At 37.0% G+C, this 18,530-nt stretch overlaps 1 protein-coding gene across 7 annotated transcripts in view; it reads left to right on the top strand.

The window, feature by feature from the left end:
* Positions 1-297: 297 nt before the first annotated feature.
* The window catches only part of LOC134746121 (kazrin), a 125,682-nt gene continuing 107,449 nt past the window's right edge, over positions 298-18,530 (top strand). For all 7 annotated transcript variants that reach the window (XM_063680390.1, XM_063680391.1, XM_063680392.1 and 4 more), the window contains exon 1: positions 298-507. The gene's annotated coding sequence lies outside the window, so the exon portion shown is untranslated. The remainder of the gene's footprint in view (positions 508-18,530) is intronic.

Below are 18,530 nucleotides of genomic sequence, written 5' to 3'. Positions count from 1 at the left end.
CGCCATAATGTTTCTATCCGTCACGCTTAGAAAGAAAGGGAAATAAAAAAGTCCAATAGTTGTGATCTATGTATACCTATTTACTTTAAACTGTCTCTACCTATAAGTTAAAAAGTTATAGTATTTATGTAGTAAGCTTTCACATTAAACATTAGCTACATTTTTGTGTCTTTTCACTTACGAAGATTTATTGGCATCATGCATTTGTCACAATGATGACACCGCGTTTCATCTGCATATCGTGCATGCTCTGCGCCCCGCGGTCCGCGTCCGCGTCGTCAGTAGACCCGCCAGTCTCGTCGCTCGCGCGCGCCGCTACGACCGCCTACGACCGCTACACCGCGTAGCCACTTCCGACTACGCCGCTACGAAGCCTACAAAACTACAATGAACTTCATAGTGACTGTGTACATATAGAATAGGATTTAATTTTGTGTGTGTACTTTTGTGTAATATAGAAGAGACGTGGACCTGGTGATTGATATTGCAGCCGCAAGCGTATACAAGGTGGGTGAATATTGAATAATGAGATATGAATAGCTATTGAGACCTCGGATGCGAGTGCCTAATGTCAAGGACACGAATATTGATCAAACTGATGTACAAGATGTTACATATGTTTTCTGTTTTGATTTATGGCAATGATATTACTTTCGCGTGAAACCGGTGGTTATAAATTTTCTTAAGATCGTTAAAAGTAATGCGGTACAAAGGGATAGGTGTACAAAATGGTGTTGCGAATTATTTATAAGGACGGGTGTTGTCTTGCGTTACGAGCTTGATGAATTTAATATGGCTTTTACAAAAATTACTACATAAATTATTACGAAACAGTTACGTTCGATGCCATTAGGCGATTACTGTTATTATATAGGTCATAAATAATTCAAGACAGTTGTATGTAAATGGCTGATTGGTCTGTGTTGGGGTGATTTCGTTGAAGTATTGCCTCAAGACAAATGATTTGTTCTTTTGTTCTTGTAGAGGCCTCTACAATTATTTTAGCTACATTTCTATATCAACTAACTTTACTGAAAAAGACAACTAATGTACAAATTCTTATTTATTATTTAGCTAAGAATCATTTAATTATATCTCACATATAGTGTTTATTTACATACTTATGTATACTGTATATAAAAGATTCGATAGTAAGCAAAGGAATGGTAGAGTCGGTAGGTAGACCCATTCATTTTAGTAATATCGGAATTATAAATTAGTTATTAGTATTAAGATACAATGTGTTATTGCATTTAGCAACTAGATTAATAAAATATTATAAGATATCTATCGATCATTCTAAGTAGGCATAGGCTTTGTGTTGCTTTGTTTCAACCCTGCCTGCCTATTAATTTTTATTTATTTTATTTTATAGAAAGAACATTTATATCAAAAGAAAAAAAATTGAACTCGATGTTATTTATTTATTTTTATTTATTTACAAGAACGGTTTACACCAATTACACTTGCAATTTATCTAATATTAACACAATTATACACAAGTAACAGTGTATAAATTATTCATCAGCTCTTTCATTCGTTCATAGTCTCACAGTAAGCGAGGCACCTGGACGCTAGCTTAGACCAGGAATCAGTAAATATATCTACTTGTAGATCGTTACATTCGTTACTCAGAAGCCCGTTCAACGAGCTGACCATAACGCAAAATGGTGAGTGGCGGCGAGCCGCGGTAGCACGCGCCGCGGGCCTGCGCTGTTTGACAGCTGCAGGTAGGGCCGCCGGCGAGATCTGTTCGACGGAACAATGATGCGGTTAAGGATATTGTGCAGTTCCATGCTGTTAATTAAGTTTCGGAGCACCTTGCAGGACGTAATCAACCGCAGGTTAAGACGAACATAGTTTATTTTTCTCGTGGGAAGAAGGCAAACAGTATGAGGGTTCCATACAAGTCTTTGTTTTGTCCCGGTGATAATCTTACCCCACCTTACCTTAATATTTTAATCTTGTTCTCTTTAAATGTACCACTTAAATTTCAAGTTCCTTCTTTAAGCCTAGTTGAAAAAATATTCTTTGTAAACCTTGTCATTTTTTTTTTCTTATCTTTTATAAACAAAAAATAAATCATTGGTTAACTACCTACATGAAGTTTAAAACGTCATAATGGATATTGAATGCAGAGGTCATTAGTTTCTCTTTATTTTAATGCGCGGGCGGTTCCTGGTAACCGATAAACGCCTGAATTAAATCTTAAATGATTTCCCAATAACCATTACCGCAGCTGCCAATTGATTTCCATGGATATAATTATTATCATTATGTGAGAATAATTAAGGCTTTGCTTACAGTATCTACCTACTGGCTAAATAACACATTTGTGTGGTTTTAATGAACATTTTTAAGCAAAGTTCATAGACTCCTTGTTATATGTAAAGACAAGAGGTTAAGTGGCTAATTGGAACTTACATTTTGATGCAAAAATTATGTAATTTTGTTATAATTTGCCTGAGCGGCTCGCTCGTGCCTGAACAACACGAACCTGAACGAACAGCGTCCTGAGGGCATTTGCGTCAAGGTTTGACTGTCAGTACATGAACCATTGCCATATGATACATGTGCTGACAGGCAAGCCAATTTACTGTATGTAAAAAAATAAAATAGAATGCTGTGTATATATACTAACCTTAGTTGTAAGGCTTAATACTGCTACTAACAAATGAAATTTATTATATAATTTAATATTAATTTTACATGTAATTTAATTGTATATGGACATGGTCTGAATTAAAGAATATTCATTTCATTTCATTACATGAACGAAAACGTACTAACGAAATGCACGTTCAAATGATAAAAATTTTGGCTCCGCTTGGCAACTCATCATTCGCTTGCCCTTGTCCCATTCACTTGGGGTCGGCAATTAAATTGGCAACTAATCCCAAGAATTGGCGTAGGCACTAATTTTTACGAAAGCGACTGCCATCTGACCTTCTAACCCAGAGGGGAAACTATTATTATGTAGACTACACATAATAATAGTTTCCCCTTTCCTCACGATATTTTTCTTCACTGAAAAACGACTGATAAATATAATTATACGTACATACAGAAGCGGCAAAAAATCTATAATATTGCTATTTTTATGCAGGCATTCATTCGAAAATTTGTGAAATTAGAGTTTATATCATATAAACTATGATTGTATCATCATCACGACCATATATATACTTACATCCGACTGCACGTGGCAACAGGCAGCCACGTTAGCACAATGCGGATTGGGGACCTCACTCACACCAATTAATGTATGTTATAAATATTTAATTTCTTATTTGAACAGTCCAAAGCGAATCATACCAACAATAACACCTAGATGGATCGATGTTTCGCCCTTGTTAGCCTCTGGTTTGAAAATTAAATCGCATCATTACCTTACAATTTAATACCCATCGGGCTACCGCGAAAACTCGACCAAACTAATTATTTTAATTTACCCTGGGTTGATCGAATTGTGGTTTTCATACGACCTTATATTTAGTAAATTACATCGAAATCGCTAAAGCCATTTTTGACAAAATACCAAAAAAATATGCAAATGTATCTGAAAAAAATGTGATACATTATTTGCCGCTACTGTAAATTCCGAAAAAGTCATTGGTAAGAGCCGGGGTTTGAACCCGCGACCTCCGGATTGAAAATCGCACGCTCTTACCGCTAGACCATCAGCGCTGTATTATGAATTGTAGGTAAAATGTTACCTATGCAACATAATCGGGCCCCCGATCGTGAAGGTATTTATTGGTTGTATAATTCTTTTTGTACGCCACTTAGGTTTCAGTTGTTTCAATATCAACAATTTGTTGTGAGGGTTAGTCTGTTCGAAAAGAGAAGAGTCGTGAAATGTATTGGGCCCCATACAGTCCACGACTCATCTCTTTTCGCACAGACTATACATGGACCGTTTTGATATTTAAATTAATAATATAATTGTTTTTATGTATTTTTGAGGCTGATTTTAAATATTTAAGTCAAAGATTGTTGAAGAATCACGTCAGGTTACAGTTTAGAGTGACTCTTATTTCGAATCTTATAATTAAAACGATGTATTAGCGAGCAAAATTTGGCTTTGTTTGTTAAGCAAACTTCATTACCTCACGACCTCAGATACTTATTAGACGTCCACAGCGTGTATTAGATTAAAACTCTTAAACCGACAATACTGCTTTAAAACCGCCAGATAAATCTGTCACATCGTAGCTTAATTCCCTTAACCCCAATTTACAACCGCGCAAAGTAAAAGAAAGCAATTAAATGTGTGAGGGTGATCTATGGGGCGTGGTTGCAAAATGTAATTGCTGTAGCGAATGCTGTAAAACAAAACCCGTCCGAGGTTTGCTCGTTGTTACCTACTATACTAAAGGAAGTATAGTAGGTAACAACGAGCTCGCTCTCTCGCTCTCAGTTCTCACGTTAATTTCATTTTCTAGGTCAGAGAAAAAAATAAAATTATGTGAGGTATTTTGTACACGCAAATAACTTCAAAGATTTAAAATAAAATCGAAAAAATCTGTAAAAAAAACAGTCGTAGGCGGTAGCCTGACAGAATATTTTACATCTATGATGCTTTTGTGGAGCTTAATTGGTCTTTGGTTTATTATAAATATACTTTACTTTTTATTTTCTCTCGCTGATCTATTAAAACGCTAACCCAGTATAGTTAGAGTGAACTACACGTAAGAAAGGTGATTAAACGCGGCTCCTGCGGGTTGCGAATGAATGCGTCGTTAGGCTGAGTGCACACCACGGCGGCCTACTGCCCTCGTAACGGCACATTGTTCCTATTCGTGTTATAGTTACAGATCCTAGATTTTGTTAGTATAACTTGTTTGTCACCGGTGGGGCGTATTGGTGCCTAAAGTATGTGAACACTAGGCTGAATAGTTTTTTTATTAAAAAAGCGATTTTTGGGACAAATACTACATACATAAGTATACTATAAAATTATGGGTGGGAGGAATTGGTAATAAAATGGGCCAAACAACCGCTTTATATACCTAGTTATTATGCTTCCACCGTCTGCGATATTATCATCTCTTGATGAAAGATCATGTGTGTAATTTAAAGCCAACAGATGCAATTGGCAATAATCTTGAATAGCCCACTCTCAAATTAGATAATCCCTTTTTTCTGAAACGTTTTTTTCCTAGAAAATGAATCATTTTAAGTGAACATTTCTTCCTATAACGATTATTTTCGGAACGTTTTCTCTAAGATGGTTACTTGCGATGAGAAATGGCCACTTAAAGTGTGCTTTAAGAAATATAAGTGGGCTCTTCAACGAGGCTGAGAAATGTCTTTCGATATTTATAACTTGTCATAATAATACTTCGTTAGTATATAGGACAAAATTTAAGATTAGTTTTTATTTATATATATATTTAGGTTTTAAGTTCGATAATTTACTTATTTAGTCCATGCTCTTTATGTAATACCGATGTATTAATGGTGTCTGTTGTTTGCACACAATATTGACGTAAGTTTTTAGCCACTCAATTGCGCTGAATTGCCAATACTTTATAGAAACAACTTTGGGACTAACACTTGTAGGTGAATTAAGTAGGTATGCATTTTTTTAACATAAAATATTAAAAACACTATTACATAGTCTACGCACGACATTGATTTTTCTAACCAAGTATACCTATTAAAAGAGGAAAGATATATTATTATCATATATGATATGGGACCGGGAATCCGACATCAAACATCACCCAAGCGAGAAGCGCAAATAAATATTAGGTAGAATATTGAATTTAATTCCCACCCTTTCACTGTGAGTGGCATGATAAAACTGGGCAAAAAACACAATAAACGTTTTATTCTCATATTTGTTTGGCAATCATAGCCGAATACCTCGTGGAAGTTAGCTGGGTTTAGCACCCCTATAACTCAAAGTAAGGTGGGTCGTAAAACTAGCTTGTTAAAACTACTATATGGACTCGTATGATTGCGTCCGCCTGGTAGTAACGTGAAGAAGGAAAGTTTGTTATGGGCATCGTTAAACCTTTTAGGTACACGAAAATAAATAATTAACAGTAACTAATCAATTATACCATTTATGACCATGTAAAAGGCTTAAGAGGCTACTTGAATCGTCATAATAAAAAGTTGCAACAGGGCTTCCGCATTGTCTTATTATTTCTCCCATATGTCTAATTTAAATGTAAGAGAAATAAGTAGGCGTATGGTAGCCACGCCATACTTACTGGTCAATTCGAATGTACACTGACATCAGAACGATATTTGAATCATGTTATTTAGTTATCGTACGTCTCGCCCGCGTCAATACATGTACGTACAAGTGCGAGCGAAATGGACGATAACTGAATGACATAAGTTAGATGTAAGTTCGAATTGGCCTGTATGACAAGTTACGGTTTTCAGTTATAAATCGCCAGTTAATTAAACATTGTACGAAGTCAGAAAAGACTTTACCCGTGCTGTAGCTTTACACAATCTGTTGTGTGGGATGGTAATGCATTACCATATCCAATGACTTGAATTTATCTTTCCCTTGCATTCGAGGGTGCGCCGAGGACGGCAAATAAAGGGGCCACCCCACCCCGGGTGCGTCTAAGCGTGCCAATGCCTCTCAACCGTGTTTCACTTGCCATTGAATCGCACAACTTTGGCAGAGATTTGATGGTCATGACTCCTAGCTAATGTGGCCTAAATATTAAACACCTTATAACTTAGTTGTCGCACGGGAATGTTTATGCAACGGATATCCGTTGCATGAACATTGGTATATACCAACTTTGTTATAAGACAAATTTGGTTAATTGAGATAATTATTACAATCATAAGCAACCACACAAGAGATGCGAGAGGATACAACATGGGGATTATCTTTTGTCATCCGTGTCGACACAAGTAAATAATTGGTCGGTCCCCCATTGTGACCGTAAGATTACAATCTACCCCTATTTCTAAATACACACGCTAGCACACTCGACGATGACGAAGCACGTTAGTGTAGTAACTTTTTATCATGTCGACTGGTACGATCCATTCCGAGAAATCCTTTTCCCATTGGGCTGAAATATCTCTTCAAAGCAATATCTGCCAACCTCGATAGCATATGACAGTGTGAAACGGCCTTTAAGTGACTTGGTTTTTCTCTTTTACGCTTCGCAGACTAGAAAAAGATAGAAGATTTAGGGCAGGGCGAACAACTTGAATCGAGTGACACTTAGTCGAGTGCACTTGAGTGCGTTTGAAGATGCATTGAATACGTGTTTTTGTGACATTTTGCTGCGTTAAGAACGTTAGTTATATATATTTGAAATATTTAACACCCTCCGAGCCTAGTCGGTAGTGACCCTGCCTACGAAGCAGGCGGTCCCGGGTTTGAGTCTTGGTAAGGGCATTTATTTGTGTTTTTCACAAATATTTGTTTCTGAGTTATCGATGTTTTCTATGTATTTAATTATATATATATATATATATATATATATATATATATGTATATATATCATATATATATATGTATATATATCGTCGTCTAGTACCCACAACACAAGCCTTTATTAAGCTCACTGTGGGACCAGTTCGATTTGTGTAAGGTGATCCCACAGTATTTATAGTAGGTAGTAAATCGATTTGTTTTAAGTACAAAATGATTGACGTTTCTCTGAAACTAATTTTTTACGTAATATTTTCTAGTAATGGAGTCTTTTGTATAATAGTGCTTATAATAAATAAAGCTCATTTTTCATAGCCGTAAGATTATATCTAAAAAGGTTTTAGGTTTCGATCGCATAACCTTGTTCAAGATTAAATAAAGGTGCTGGGTTCATTAGCATCAATTATTCTACTTTTTATTCTTTTGAATTTTAAATGTGATACTTATATTTATGTTCAAAGTTGTAATTTAAAATAATGTGAAACTGATTTATTTATTTATTTGAAACGTGTGATGATGTAAAAATTGGCTAAAAACAATGTTCACTAGTTTTAATTGTCGTTGTAATTTCTCATAAAATATAGGTACCTCAAGAGGCAATAGGTATATTGAGACAAATTTTGATAATCTCTAGCATTTGTAATAACAATCAATATATTACATGTTACAGAGAAATTATTATTACATTGACCGTGAACCGTTCGTGAACTGCATAGAATATAAATTGTTGAAATCTACTACAATGAAAATTTTAAGCTATGATTTTGCTTTAAAGTCCTGTCATGCAAACTCAGCTCAATACCCTTTATCGCTGTATGAAACATTTTCCGCGGATTATGCTCGAAATTCGACGTCAAAGTTACTTAAAATATTTTCAGGATAAATTTTCGACAACACTTTCGCGCTAAGTGCCGCCATGCTGGCATTTGAATGGAAATTGAAAAAGTTTTATTCCTCGTTGGATAAAACATGCGATTTAAAGGAATTTAAGATTTATTCGATATACCTACAGTGGTCGCACCTATATAGGGGACTGCTAATGCGTTTGAAACTCAAGTGGTCGGATTTGGTAGAGTAGGTACGAACAGCGGTACAAAGTTCTATGAATTAATAAATATCGCTGGAATAAGAGGCAGGAGCAATCATTGAAGTTCACTGGGGGGTTAAGAAAGAAAGGAAGTTAACTTCATAATTCAAATACCTACCTAATGCTAACAATAAAATTAAAATGGCAAGACAAATACAGCCATGAAGTAACACTATACACCAGCAATGTACAAAAACATACCTAAATAATATTTCGTCGAAATCCAGCTTCTCCTTTTCATAATGTAATATTGTTGATCCGATCCTTCTCATATTTCATAAAAAAAAGAAAAAAAATATGGTTATCAATTGCTTAGAAAGTTATATGTCTAACAAATATTTCGATTAACAAAACATGAAGTGGACCTCTAGTTGATCGTAAAGCGAGGTTTAGACTAGCAAGAACTTGCATGCAATTTTCATTACATTGCAGTATCTGATCAAACTTTTGATTGCAGTTTACCTTAGTAGTCGGCAATGTAACGTAAATTGCATGCAAGCTCTTGCTAGTCTACACCTCGCTTTAAACCTTGGTTTGCTCGGTTCGGCTCGAAAATACCTAGTTTATACTCTATCTTATATTACAAATAATAATACATGTCACTAACTAGCCTTAACCCAAAACAAATGAAAGCCATCATCAATCATCAACATGTTTTAATTACTGTGAAAAGTCTATTGTAAATATTCAATAATTAAACCCAGTCAATATTCGTTCACCTATTTATTTTAGACTCCCATATGAGTCGCAATTAATGAATTAACATTTTCACCTCAGCAGCTCGAACAAGCCTACGTTCGTCACTCCCTGGAGTGAGGAAAGTGCGACTTTCCTCACTCCAGGGAGTGAAACAATGTAGCTTTTTAATTTAGTGAAGGCCTTGTACTTTTTAACATTTTTTTATGGTATGGTACGGTACGGTACGGTCCGGTCCGGTCCGGTCCGGTCCGGTCCGGTACGGTACGGTACGGTACGGTCCGGTCCGGTCCGATCCGGTCCGGTCCCGTATCGTACATATTATAATACTTTTTTTTTCTGTTTATTCTGTGTAATTCGAAATACATTTTAACCTTTAATATGTTCTCACTACTGAGGTGAAAAATTATGTGTGCAACACGAGAGCAAAGTTATTTTACATCTCGTGTTTTTGAGTCCCTCGCTACGCTTAAGATTCTACCTTAGAATCACTCGCTTCGCTCGTGATTCAATTATAGAATCTTTCGCTTTCTCGGGACTCAAAATAAACACTCGCAAGAAAAACCAACTTTCCTCTCTTGTTGCACAAATAACTATTAAACGGGCTACAGCCCGTGGTAAGTACACCGATACCTACTTGAAATCGTGCAGACATGTAGTACATGTAATGTTTGATCAGTGCAGTCAGCATGGCGTATCTAATTTATATTAAATAGTATCCGTATTTGTTAATTAATAACGAGTATGCTTACGGCTGGTCTTTATGACATATTATAAAGGTTTTTTCACTTCAATTCAATCTCGCTGTATTTGAAAAGGATTTCACAAAACTATTTTTCTGATTGCATATAAATACATACATAATGCGCAACATACTCCATTTAAAGTAACATAAAAGTTAAAAGAATTTTATGAATAATTATAACTTAGTATTTTTCTCGTTACTGAAATTGTGTTATTCATTACAATTATTATCATACTGAAATCGACTTGTACCAGACGCTCAAATCTTAACGCAGTCCAATTTTATAATTATTTATTTACTCATTTATTTCCATTTTGCGTTATTTGGTATAGCCGGGCTGCATTGCCGCCCGCCGCACAACAGGTAGGCGCTACAATCGATATTTCCGGCCACCCCCGGGGGAGGCCCGACAGATGGAGGAAAGGTTAGAAGTGACACTTAGAAACGGCACTACTATTCTCATTTCCGAAAATATATTAGAGGTTAACCTCGCGGCTTTATTTCAGCCATCAACCCTTTAGGATAATGTTCAAACAAGGGTATGGTTACTGTTACGGATGTAGGATTTCTTTTGGGTTACAATTTGACTCCAAATGTTTGTTTTTTTTCAGTACCTTGGAAAGTGATACATATTCATAGGTATATCTAATTTCTCTTTAAACAAGCCAAAACGGACCATCCTAAAGACATTAAAGTAATTAATATCTGACGTAATTGACCGCCAGACATCTCATAAAACATTTAAATTTTAATCGCCCAGCAGATAAATCACTGAAAATCAGTTTTCAGGGGAAGAGATTATCCATTATTATATTTATTATTCACAACGACGGGACTTAATGTCGTAAATAAGTTTAAATTTTACCTCCGACGTTTCGAGGACGGCGTTGTCCCCGTGGTCCGGAGCAGACTGGCTAAAGTTGACATCAACATCTTATAGGCGTGCGAGTTTTTCGAACTACCCGCACTTTTTTTATTTTATTAAAATGTGGCCTCCTATATGTTCAGGAAGGATTTTGCCAATGACGACGTATTTTGATTTGACAATAGGATTTATGCAAATGCTCATAGAGCGCAACGTTGTTCGGTAGTTTGAGCTCTTGTAAAGCGATAGCAGGACTATACAACGGCCACGTGAAGCTACTTGGCGTTGACGCCAGAACGGTGGATAATCTCGTATCTAGATTAATTCTTCATTATCTGCACACTTCCTCATTATTTTACTGTATAATAGGCTATCAGTATTACACTTTAAACAACGTTAATGAGCAAAAACAAAAAAAAAACACGACTCGATATCACCAAGATGGCGGTCGACAAGCAACTCTACCCGCACTTGGTCTTGCTTATTAACTTGAACTTTTTGCGCAGTAGAGATGTCACCGGATCGGCACACAACACTCACGATATTAGATTTTTCAACTTGCGATATTTGTTTTGCATAATAATGAGTAAAAATCGTGAAAGTTTAAATCAGAGATTCAGAATTTCTTTAAGCACCGTGGAAAAATACCCCTCTGCACTCTGCAAGGGTTCATAACTCGTACGGACGAGGGTAACATTTACTTATCGACGCGGAAAGGTCCCATAATACATTCTGCTGCCTTCGACGATGTTTTTAAAGTAAAAAGCAAACTTTTTCACTCTCAGACGCGACGCAAGTAATGTTACTTGAATTTTCTAGGACGATTTTTAATTTAAAATTTAAAAGTATTTTTCTATGCATGAGTGATAAATGAATTTTAGTAAACATAGAACTAAAAGTTTTCAAAGTTGGTTATCTAATTTCAGTTTGAGCAGCTACTTTCCTTTCCAGGAATATGAACAAATATTTTAGTATTCCCGAGAGGAATCTTTGTAATACCAGCTAAAAAGAGCAACGTAATGAGTGTAATCCGAACCTCAACGATCGTTCTACAAACTTTACACATGATTTCGTTTGTAATGATAATGAAGGAAGTACCGAAGTGATATTACCAATTTCCATCGCAGAGGCGATTAGAGACAATTTAGAATGGTGCTCGAATATTTCAGTTAATTGGCGTTCGATACGCTTCGGCGGATTTGTCAAATACCTACCTTATTACAAGGAGGTCACGATTTTATTTGATTACAGTATTTATATTGGACAGGTATGCGAACCCGGATGGTTAATTAGGCAATTTTGGATTACAAAGGGGGTTCTGCACCTATTCAATCCTCGCCGGATTGTTGCTGTAATAAATGAGGGAGAAAATTGAAAGATGATTTACTGTTATTACCTTAAAGACGTTTCACGTTTTCTTTGAAGCTCGATATATTTACGTAAATAATACGTTTAATTAAAGGTCCATGGATACCAAGGCAACTAATAAATATTTTGCTGAATTAAGCTCATCAGAATGCTTTTGACATAGAATTAAATGAAAAATTAATTTTTGGCCAGGCCTGACCACTAACAGGCAGAGAACTTATACGGCTACCACGAGTTTGCATTTGACATTTACGTTTTACACGGCTACCATTTTTTTGCATTTGACATTTACGTTAGCGACTGCGTGAACTCGATCGCATTCCCTCTCCATCGCACCAATCACAATCACATCAATCAATCAATCACATCAGTGCGAGCGAGATGGACTGCGATCGAGTTTAAGCAGTCGCTAACACGTCAAGTGTCAACTCGTGGCACGGTTAGGAGTTAGGTAATAATGGGTACTGGATTAATTAAGCAAGTAGGTATTACAATGTCACAAATATAGAGATATATAGGTATTTTATCATAAAATTTACTCCGTATTAAATAATAGTTTTGTATAGATATAGGATTAACCGTAACGATCGAAAAATTTACATATTGTATTACCTAATTACCGGCAGTATTCAAAGGCAAAATTGACTTGAAATGTTACCAAAACAGTCGTGTCACATTTCTTTGACGGGCGAAGCCTTGTATTTACGAAACTAAGCTCCTCATTCCAACTTGAATTCGTTTTGTTTCATGATTGTTTTATATCGCTTCCAAAATATAAATGAGTCGTTCAACGCATAAGCATTGTGATTCAGCGAGGAACTACAAACAATCACAGGGAGCCACTTAGAATTCAATTTTTGCAAAGTACGACAAGCTCTGGTTGGACCAACTTAAGCAGAAACGAATTCGCAGAGCTGCTGGACTACCCCAGGAGTGAGAGGAGTGAGTGAAATGCCGATCGGCCCTTGGTCTATACAGTCACCGCAGTCGATGTAGACTAGACTACCTCCTCAAAATACCTCTAGTCGCTGCAACTATCATTTGTAAAGATGCTGTGGCCAATGATGATGATGATTAATTTTGATTAAACTAATTTTAGTTTATTGACTTTTCCCCCTTGTTGATGGCTTTATTTTATCTAGGCCACCCATGTGCAATTGTTCAACGTAAGGTGCTAACAAATTAGCTACTAATATTTTTATAGCTGATAGTAGGTACTCGGCTTCTGGAGTATATTTAAGTATGAAACATTATTGGTTTTATTACTTTTTTGGAAGAAAACTGGAAAACTAATTTTCTACGTAAAAACACCCTGTTACTGAGATAATTAAATGAGACCTCATTGAACAGATTCTAGAACCTCTTTTACCTAACACTGAACTGGCCACTTCACGTTGATAAATAAAATGACACCACAGAATAAGTTATAGAATACTACCGTACAGAAAGGATACTTCCTACAAACCCGAAGTTTGACAGTGATCATTTTTTGGTTGCGTAAAATTATGGCAAAGCCAGTATAACATTTACTCATTAGAGCACGGGGTATGGTGACCCAATCGGGCCGGGCCCCGTGTCGGCCAATTTGATTAACGGCCATGGCACTTGACACAGGTGATATCATATGCTAATGGGACATTTTAGGACAAAAAAAGCTTTTTTATTGACGCTGAGATTATGTAACGACAATATTCCTGCCAAATAATAAGTAACCTATGGATTTGCTATTAAGTCGTTGTAGGTTCAGCCAGAAGTTTTTGAAAAATCGTATCGCTTTTTAATAATACAGTTGCCAAAATATATGAATAGCAATTTTAAGACACTTTTCTAGTAGCTTCATCGATTCGAAACCTAATTTAGTGACAGTACCGCTCGATAGAAAAAAAATCACGTACCATCAGTCGCAAAACTGCATGGCGACTTTATCAATGAATTCATTCATAATTTCTCCATGCGATTTAGTAGCTTACTTTTTTATGATATAGGAGGCAAACGAGCAGACGGATAACCTAATGGTAAGCGGTTACCGCTGCTCATGGACAGCCGCAACACCAGAGGGTTTGTAATACATACAAGTGTCTAAAACGCCTTAAAATTTGTAACAATTTTTGCACAAAACCTAAAAATATAAAAATTGTTTCTAAAAACGTACAATTTTGTCTGTGATCGATTACCCACTTTTTTTGTTAAAACATTCAAAACATGATATCCGCGATCCCGGCCACGCACAGAGGCCGTCTCGCTCACGCTTACGCTCAGTGAGAGTGAGAGAAGAACCTGAACCCACGGGGCCTTAAGTCTGCCTGAGTTTTCGCTAAAATCGATCAGTCGCTGTCCCATCACTAAATCCGATTTTAAGAATAAATATATCTTTTCACCTCAGCAGCTCGAACAAGCCTACTTTCGTCACTCCCTGGCAATGAAACAATGTAGCTTTTTAATTTAGTGAAGGGCATGAACTTCATACTCGTGGTACGGTACGGTACGGTACGGTACTGTACGGTACGGTACCGTACTGTACGGTACGGTACGGTACGGTACGGTAGGGTACGGTACGGTACGTCGGTCCGGTCCGGTCCGGTCCGGTCCGGTCTCGTTTCGTATCGTATCGTACATATTTTTTTTTTTTTTCTGTTTATTCTGTGTAATTCGAAATACATTTTAACCTTAAATATGTTCTCACTACTGAGGTGAAAAATTATGTGTGCAACACGAGAGCAAAGTTATTTTACATCTCGTGTTTATGAGTCCCTCGCTACGCTCAAGATTCTACCTTAGAATCACTCGCTTCGCTCGTGATTCAATTATAGAATCTTTCTCTTTCTCGGGACTCAAAATAAACACTCGCAAGTAAAACCAACTTTCCTCTCTTGTTGCACAAATAACTATTGTACCCTATGGTCCTAGGTACGTATGGTAATAGACTATTCTAGTTAATAAAGAAGACAATCTCCAACACACAGACAGCCACACAGACAAATAGACAAACAGAGTTTCGCATTTATAATATACATAATATTGACATTTGTACTGTTTGTTTGTCTTTGGGGTGTAAAAAAATATGGCAAAGCCAGGAATAACATTTATTCATTAGATCCGGGAGGAAGGTGTACAAATCTGACGGAGCCTGCGTCGGGCGATTTGATTAACGGCCATTTCGTTTGGTACAGGTGATATCATATGCTAATGGGACATTTTAGGGCAAAAAAGCTTTTTTATTGATGCCGAGATAATATGACGATAATACTATAATTATATTATAAAAGGCATTTTACAAAGATATTATGTGTTGGGTATATAAAGAGAATATCATTGACTTTGTCATCAAATAAGTACTTTTCTTTTATAATACATGTTATCTTCAAGCTATTCAGTTTCAGTTATCAATATCATTATCATCAATTTCTACAATTTCTAGACCTTTGTCTCTTGTATTGAGTATTAAAACGTAACGTTGAGTCCAAAACATCAGCTTAACGAAACGCTACAACTATAGTTTAAATACTTTCCATCCCCAAGCTATTCAATTTCAATTCCATCAAAAAACTCAAGGAGTTCAAACGTAGTGTTTCCGAAACAATCCCGCGAAAGTTGCAACAACACAAAGGGTGAGTTTGGGTGTTGAGAGCAATATTATGTAGTGCCGGGCCGGCGGGGTGCCAATCGATACGCACCCCTGTTCCGCGGCCTAATGCGCCCCTGACACCGACCGGGACACACGGCTAGGTACATGTGTTTTGCGGTTTTATATTACTCTTTATGGGTTAATCAACTCTTATATTTCAGCCGGTAGATGCAATGAGGTTGATTTTGCTTTACGGTATTCAATATTTAAATGAGTGGTGTAAAGACAGACTAGTAATTTTAAACCGTATTAAGTGATTAATTAACTACAGTACCCTCGTTTTACTAGTGCATTCATTAGAATTACAATAGGTGGATCAATTGTCTTAATTAAGGATAGTCATCTGAACACCCAATCTAATCTCATATAATAACATTTAAAAAAAACTAAGTCAGCTGCAGAGAAAAGGTACCCCACGTCCATACTAATTTACAGAACTTTGTATGCAGGGGGGGTGCCTTTTCTCTGCAGCTGACGTACAAGGTATTTTTGGACTAGCAAGATTTCCTAAGATTGTGACATGGAAAAGTAACAAACATTTAACTATTTTAGAAACGATTACTGTTGGCCGCCTACAGTACGAGACCAATTCAATTTCAGCTTGGTGTCGTAGTGCATATCTCAGTTCACGTTTACATAATGGGGCTAGCAATATAAGTACCTACACAAATATTAATATTAAATGTACACTTAAATTGACGCTAATAAGGTACACCTTAACCGGCAAAGCTTTATGAAAATCGTACAAAAGTGTATTATTGCATAAACTATAGAACAGTGTGTCGTGAGAAACAATCATCGCGAAGTTAGCTATGCAGGTTCCATTGAACGAAACAAACAACCCACTCAAACCAATATTGTGTACGTTGTAGCATTCAATACGGCTTATTCTCTCTCATAACTAAAACATTAGGTGTTATTTGTTCGTTTTATATGACTTATCGTTACCATACTATTAACATGAAAAAAATATTCGCCGTTAAGGTGACGTTCGGATGGCAATTGCAGCTGGGACAAAATTATTTTCGTTTTCTTCTTTCTGACCACTCTGTCACGCTTCTGTGACATTTTTGTCTTTTATCAAATAAATAAAAAAAGCTCAGTGCTATTGCATATCTTTCTAGCTGTAAATTATAATTCTTTGAGAAAAAATAAAGTCTAAATTTCACCCCATACAACAAGCTCCACTCCGTGTCATTTTTTTGGGGACAATAAACAAGAAATAAAACTATGAAAACGGATTATATCGCGTATATTGAATTTATAATACATCCCGACGTTTCGAACTCTTTACAGCGTTCGTGGTCAACGGGTGACTGAGGAAAAATTACAAAATGCAAAAATACCCACATACTAAAATAATGAACAATCATAGACTACAAACTTTAAGGCTGGTTGTACATGCAAAATCGGTTCATAAGGCTAGTTATACACTATAATTATTTTTCAAGTAAAGATATATATATATACGCGATAAAAATAAACTATGCCGGCTCCAACCCTACACCACGGACCCGAGAAGATTTAATTCCCTCCTAAATTGTAGGAGGGTATCCCAATATGGGACCGGCAACAAACTCGGCGGGACACATCTTTTCAAAACATCAGAATGTCCAGCATCATCCAACACTACGGTCTCACAGTCTATGTCTCGCTTGCTCCTTTATCAGGTGGACTACAGGATCCCAAGCTGGTGGTAGAGAAAAGCCATCTTCCCTATTAAAGTTTGGATATTTCTTAATCTCAATGGCCTCGCGCAGCATTCTGGGTATGTAACGCTTCTCCTTGGCAAGAACCAGAGGCTTATCAAACTTGATTGAGTGATTGGCTTTATCCATGACATGCTCACAGACAGCAGACCTAGGTCGACGGTGCTTGACATCAGCTATGTGTTCCTTCACCCGAGTGGAAATGCTCCGTTTCGTCTGCCCGACATATGATAGGCCACACTCACAGTCCAGCCTGTACACTCCTGCAGTCTGTAGAGGGGTATTGCATTTTACAGGCCTCAGGAATTGTGACATCTTCTTCATTGGCTTGAAATATGTTTTTATAGAAGCACGCTTCAAGATGTGGCTGATCCTGTCCGTGACCCCCCTGACAAAAGGCAGAATGGCAGGCCTGCGCTCGACTGTGGGGATCTTAATGTGGGACCTCTGGTTGACCCGCGGTATCCTGAGCTCGTTTGCCTGGAGCGCGCGCCTGGCATGCTGGAGCTCCGCGGCCAGATGCTGGTCATCACATATCCTCTGGGCTCTCTGAAACAAAGATTTGCCTACTGTAACAAGTTGACTGGGATGGTGATGCGATTTGCCATTTAAGTACCTATCAGTATGAGTAGGTTTCCTATACACAGTGCGACCTAGGGTGTTATCAGGATTTCTTTTTACCAATACATCTAAGAAGGGGAGAGAACAGTCTTTTTCCAACTCCATAGTAAATTTTATTTTGCTATGGATGGAATTTAGGTGATCCAAGAAAGTTGAAACACTACTTTTTGGAAGTATAGTAAAAGTGTCATCTACGTATCTTTTAAATATCTTCGGTCGCACAGGAGCCAATGAGAGTGCCCTCTCCTCGAAGTCCTCCATAAAGATGTCAGCGACTACTGGAGACACCGGAGACCCCATGGCCACGCCGTCGACTTGAAGATAGAATTCACCATTCCATAGACGTTACGTAGATGACACTTTTACTATACTTCCAAAAAGTAGTGTTTCA

Source organism: Cydia strobilella, chromosome 12, assembly GCF_947568885.1.
Source record: "Cydia strobilella chromosome 12, ilCydStro3.1, whole genome shotgun sequence".
Taxonomy (NCBI): domain Eukaryota; kingdom Metazoa; phylum Arthropoda; class Insecta; order Lepidoptera; family Tortricidae; genus Cydia; species Cydia strobilella.
This window is presented reverse-complemented; position numbering and strand designations above follow the sequence as displayed.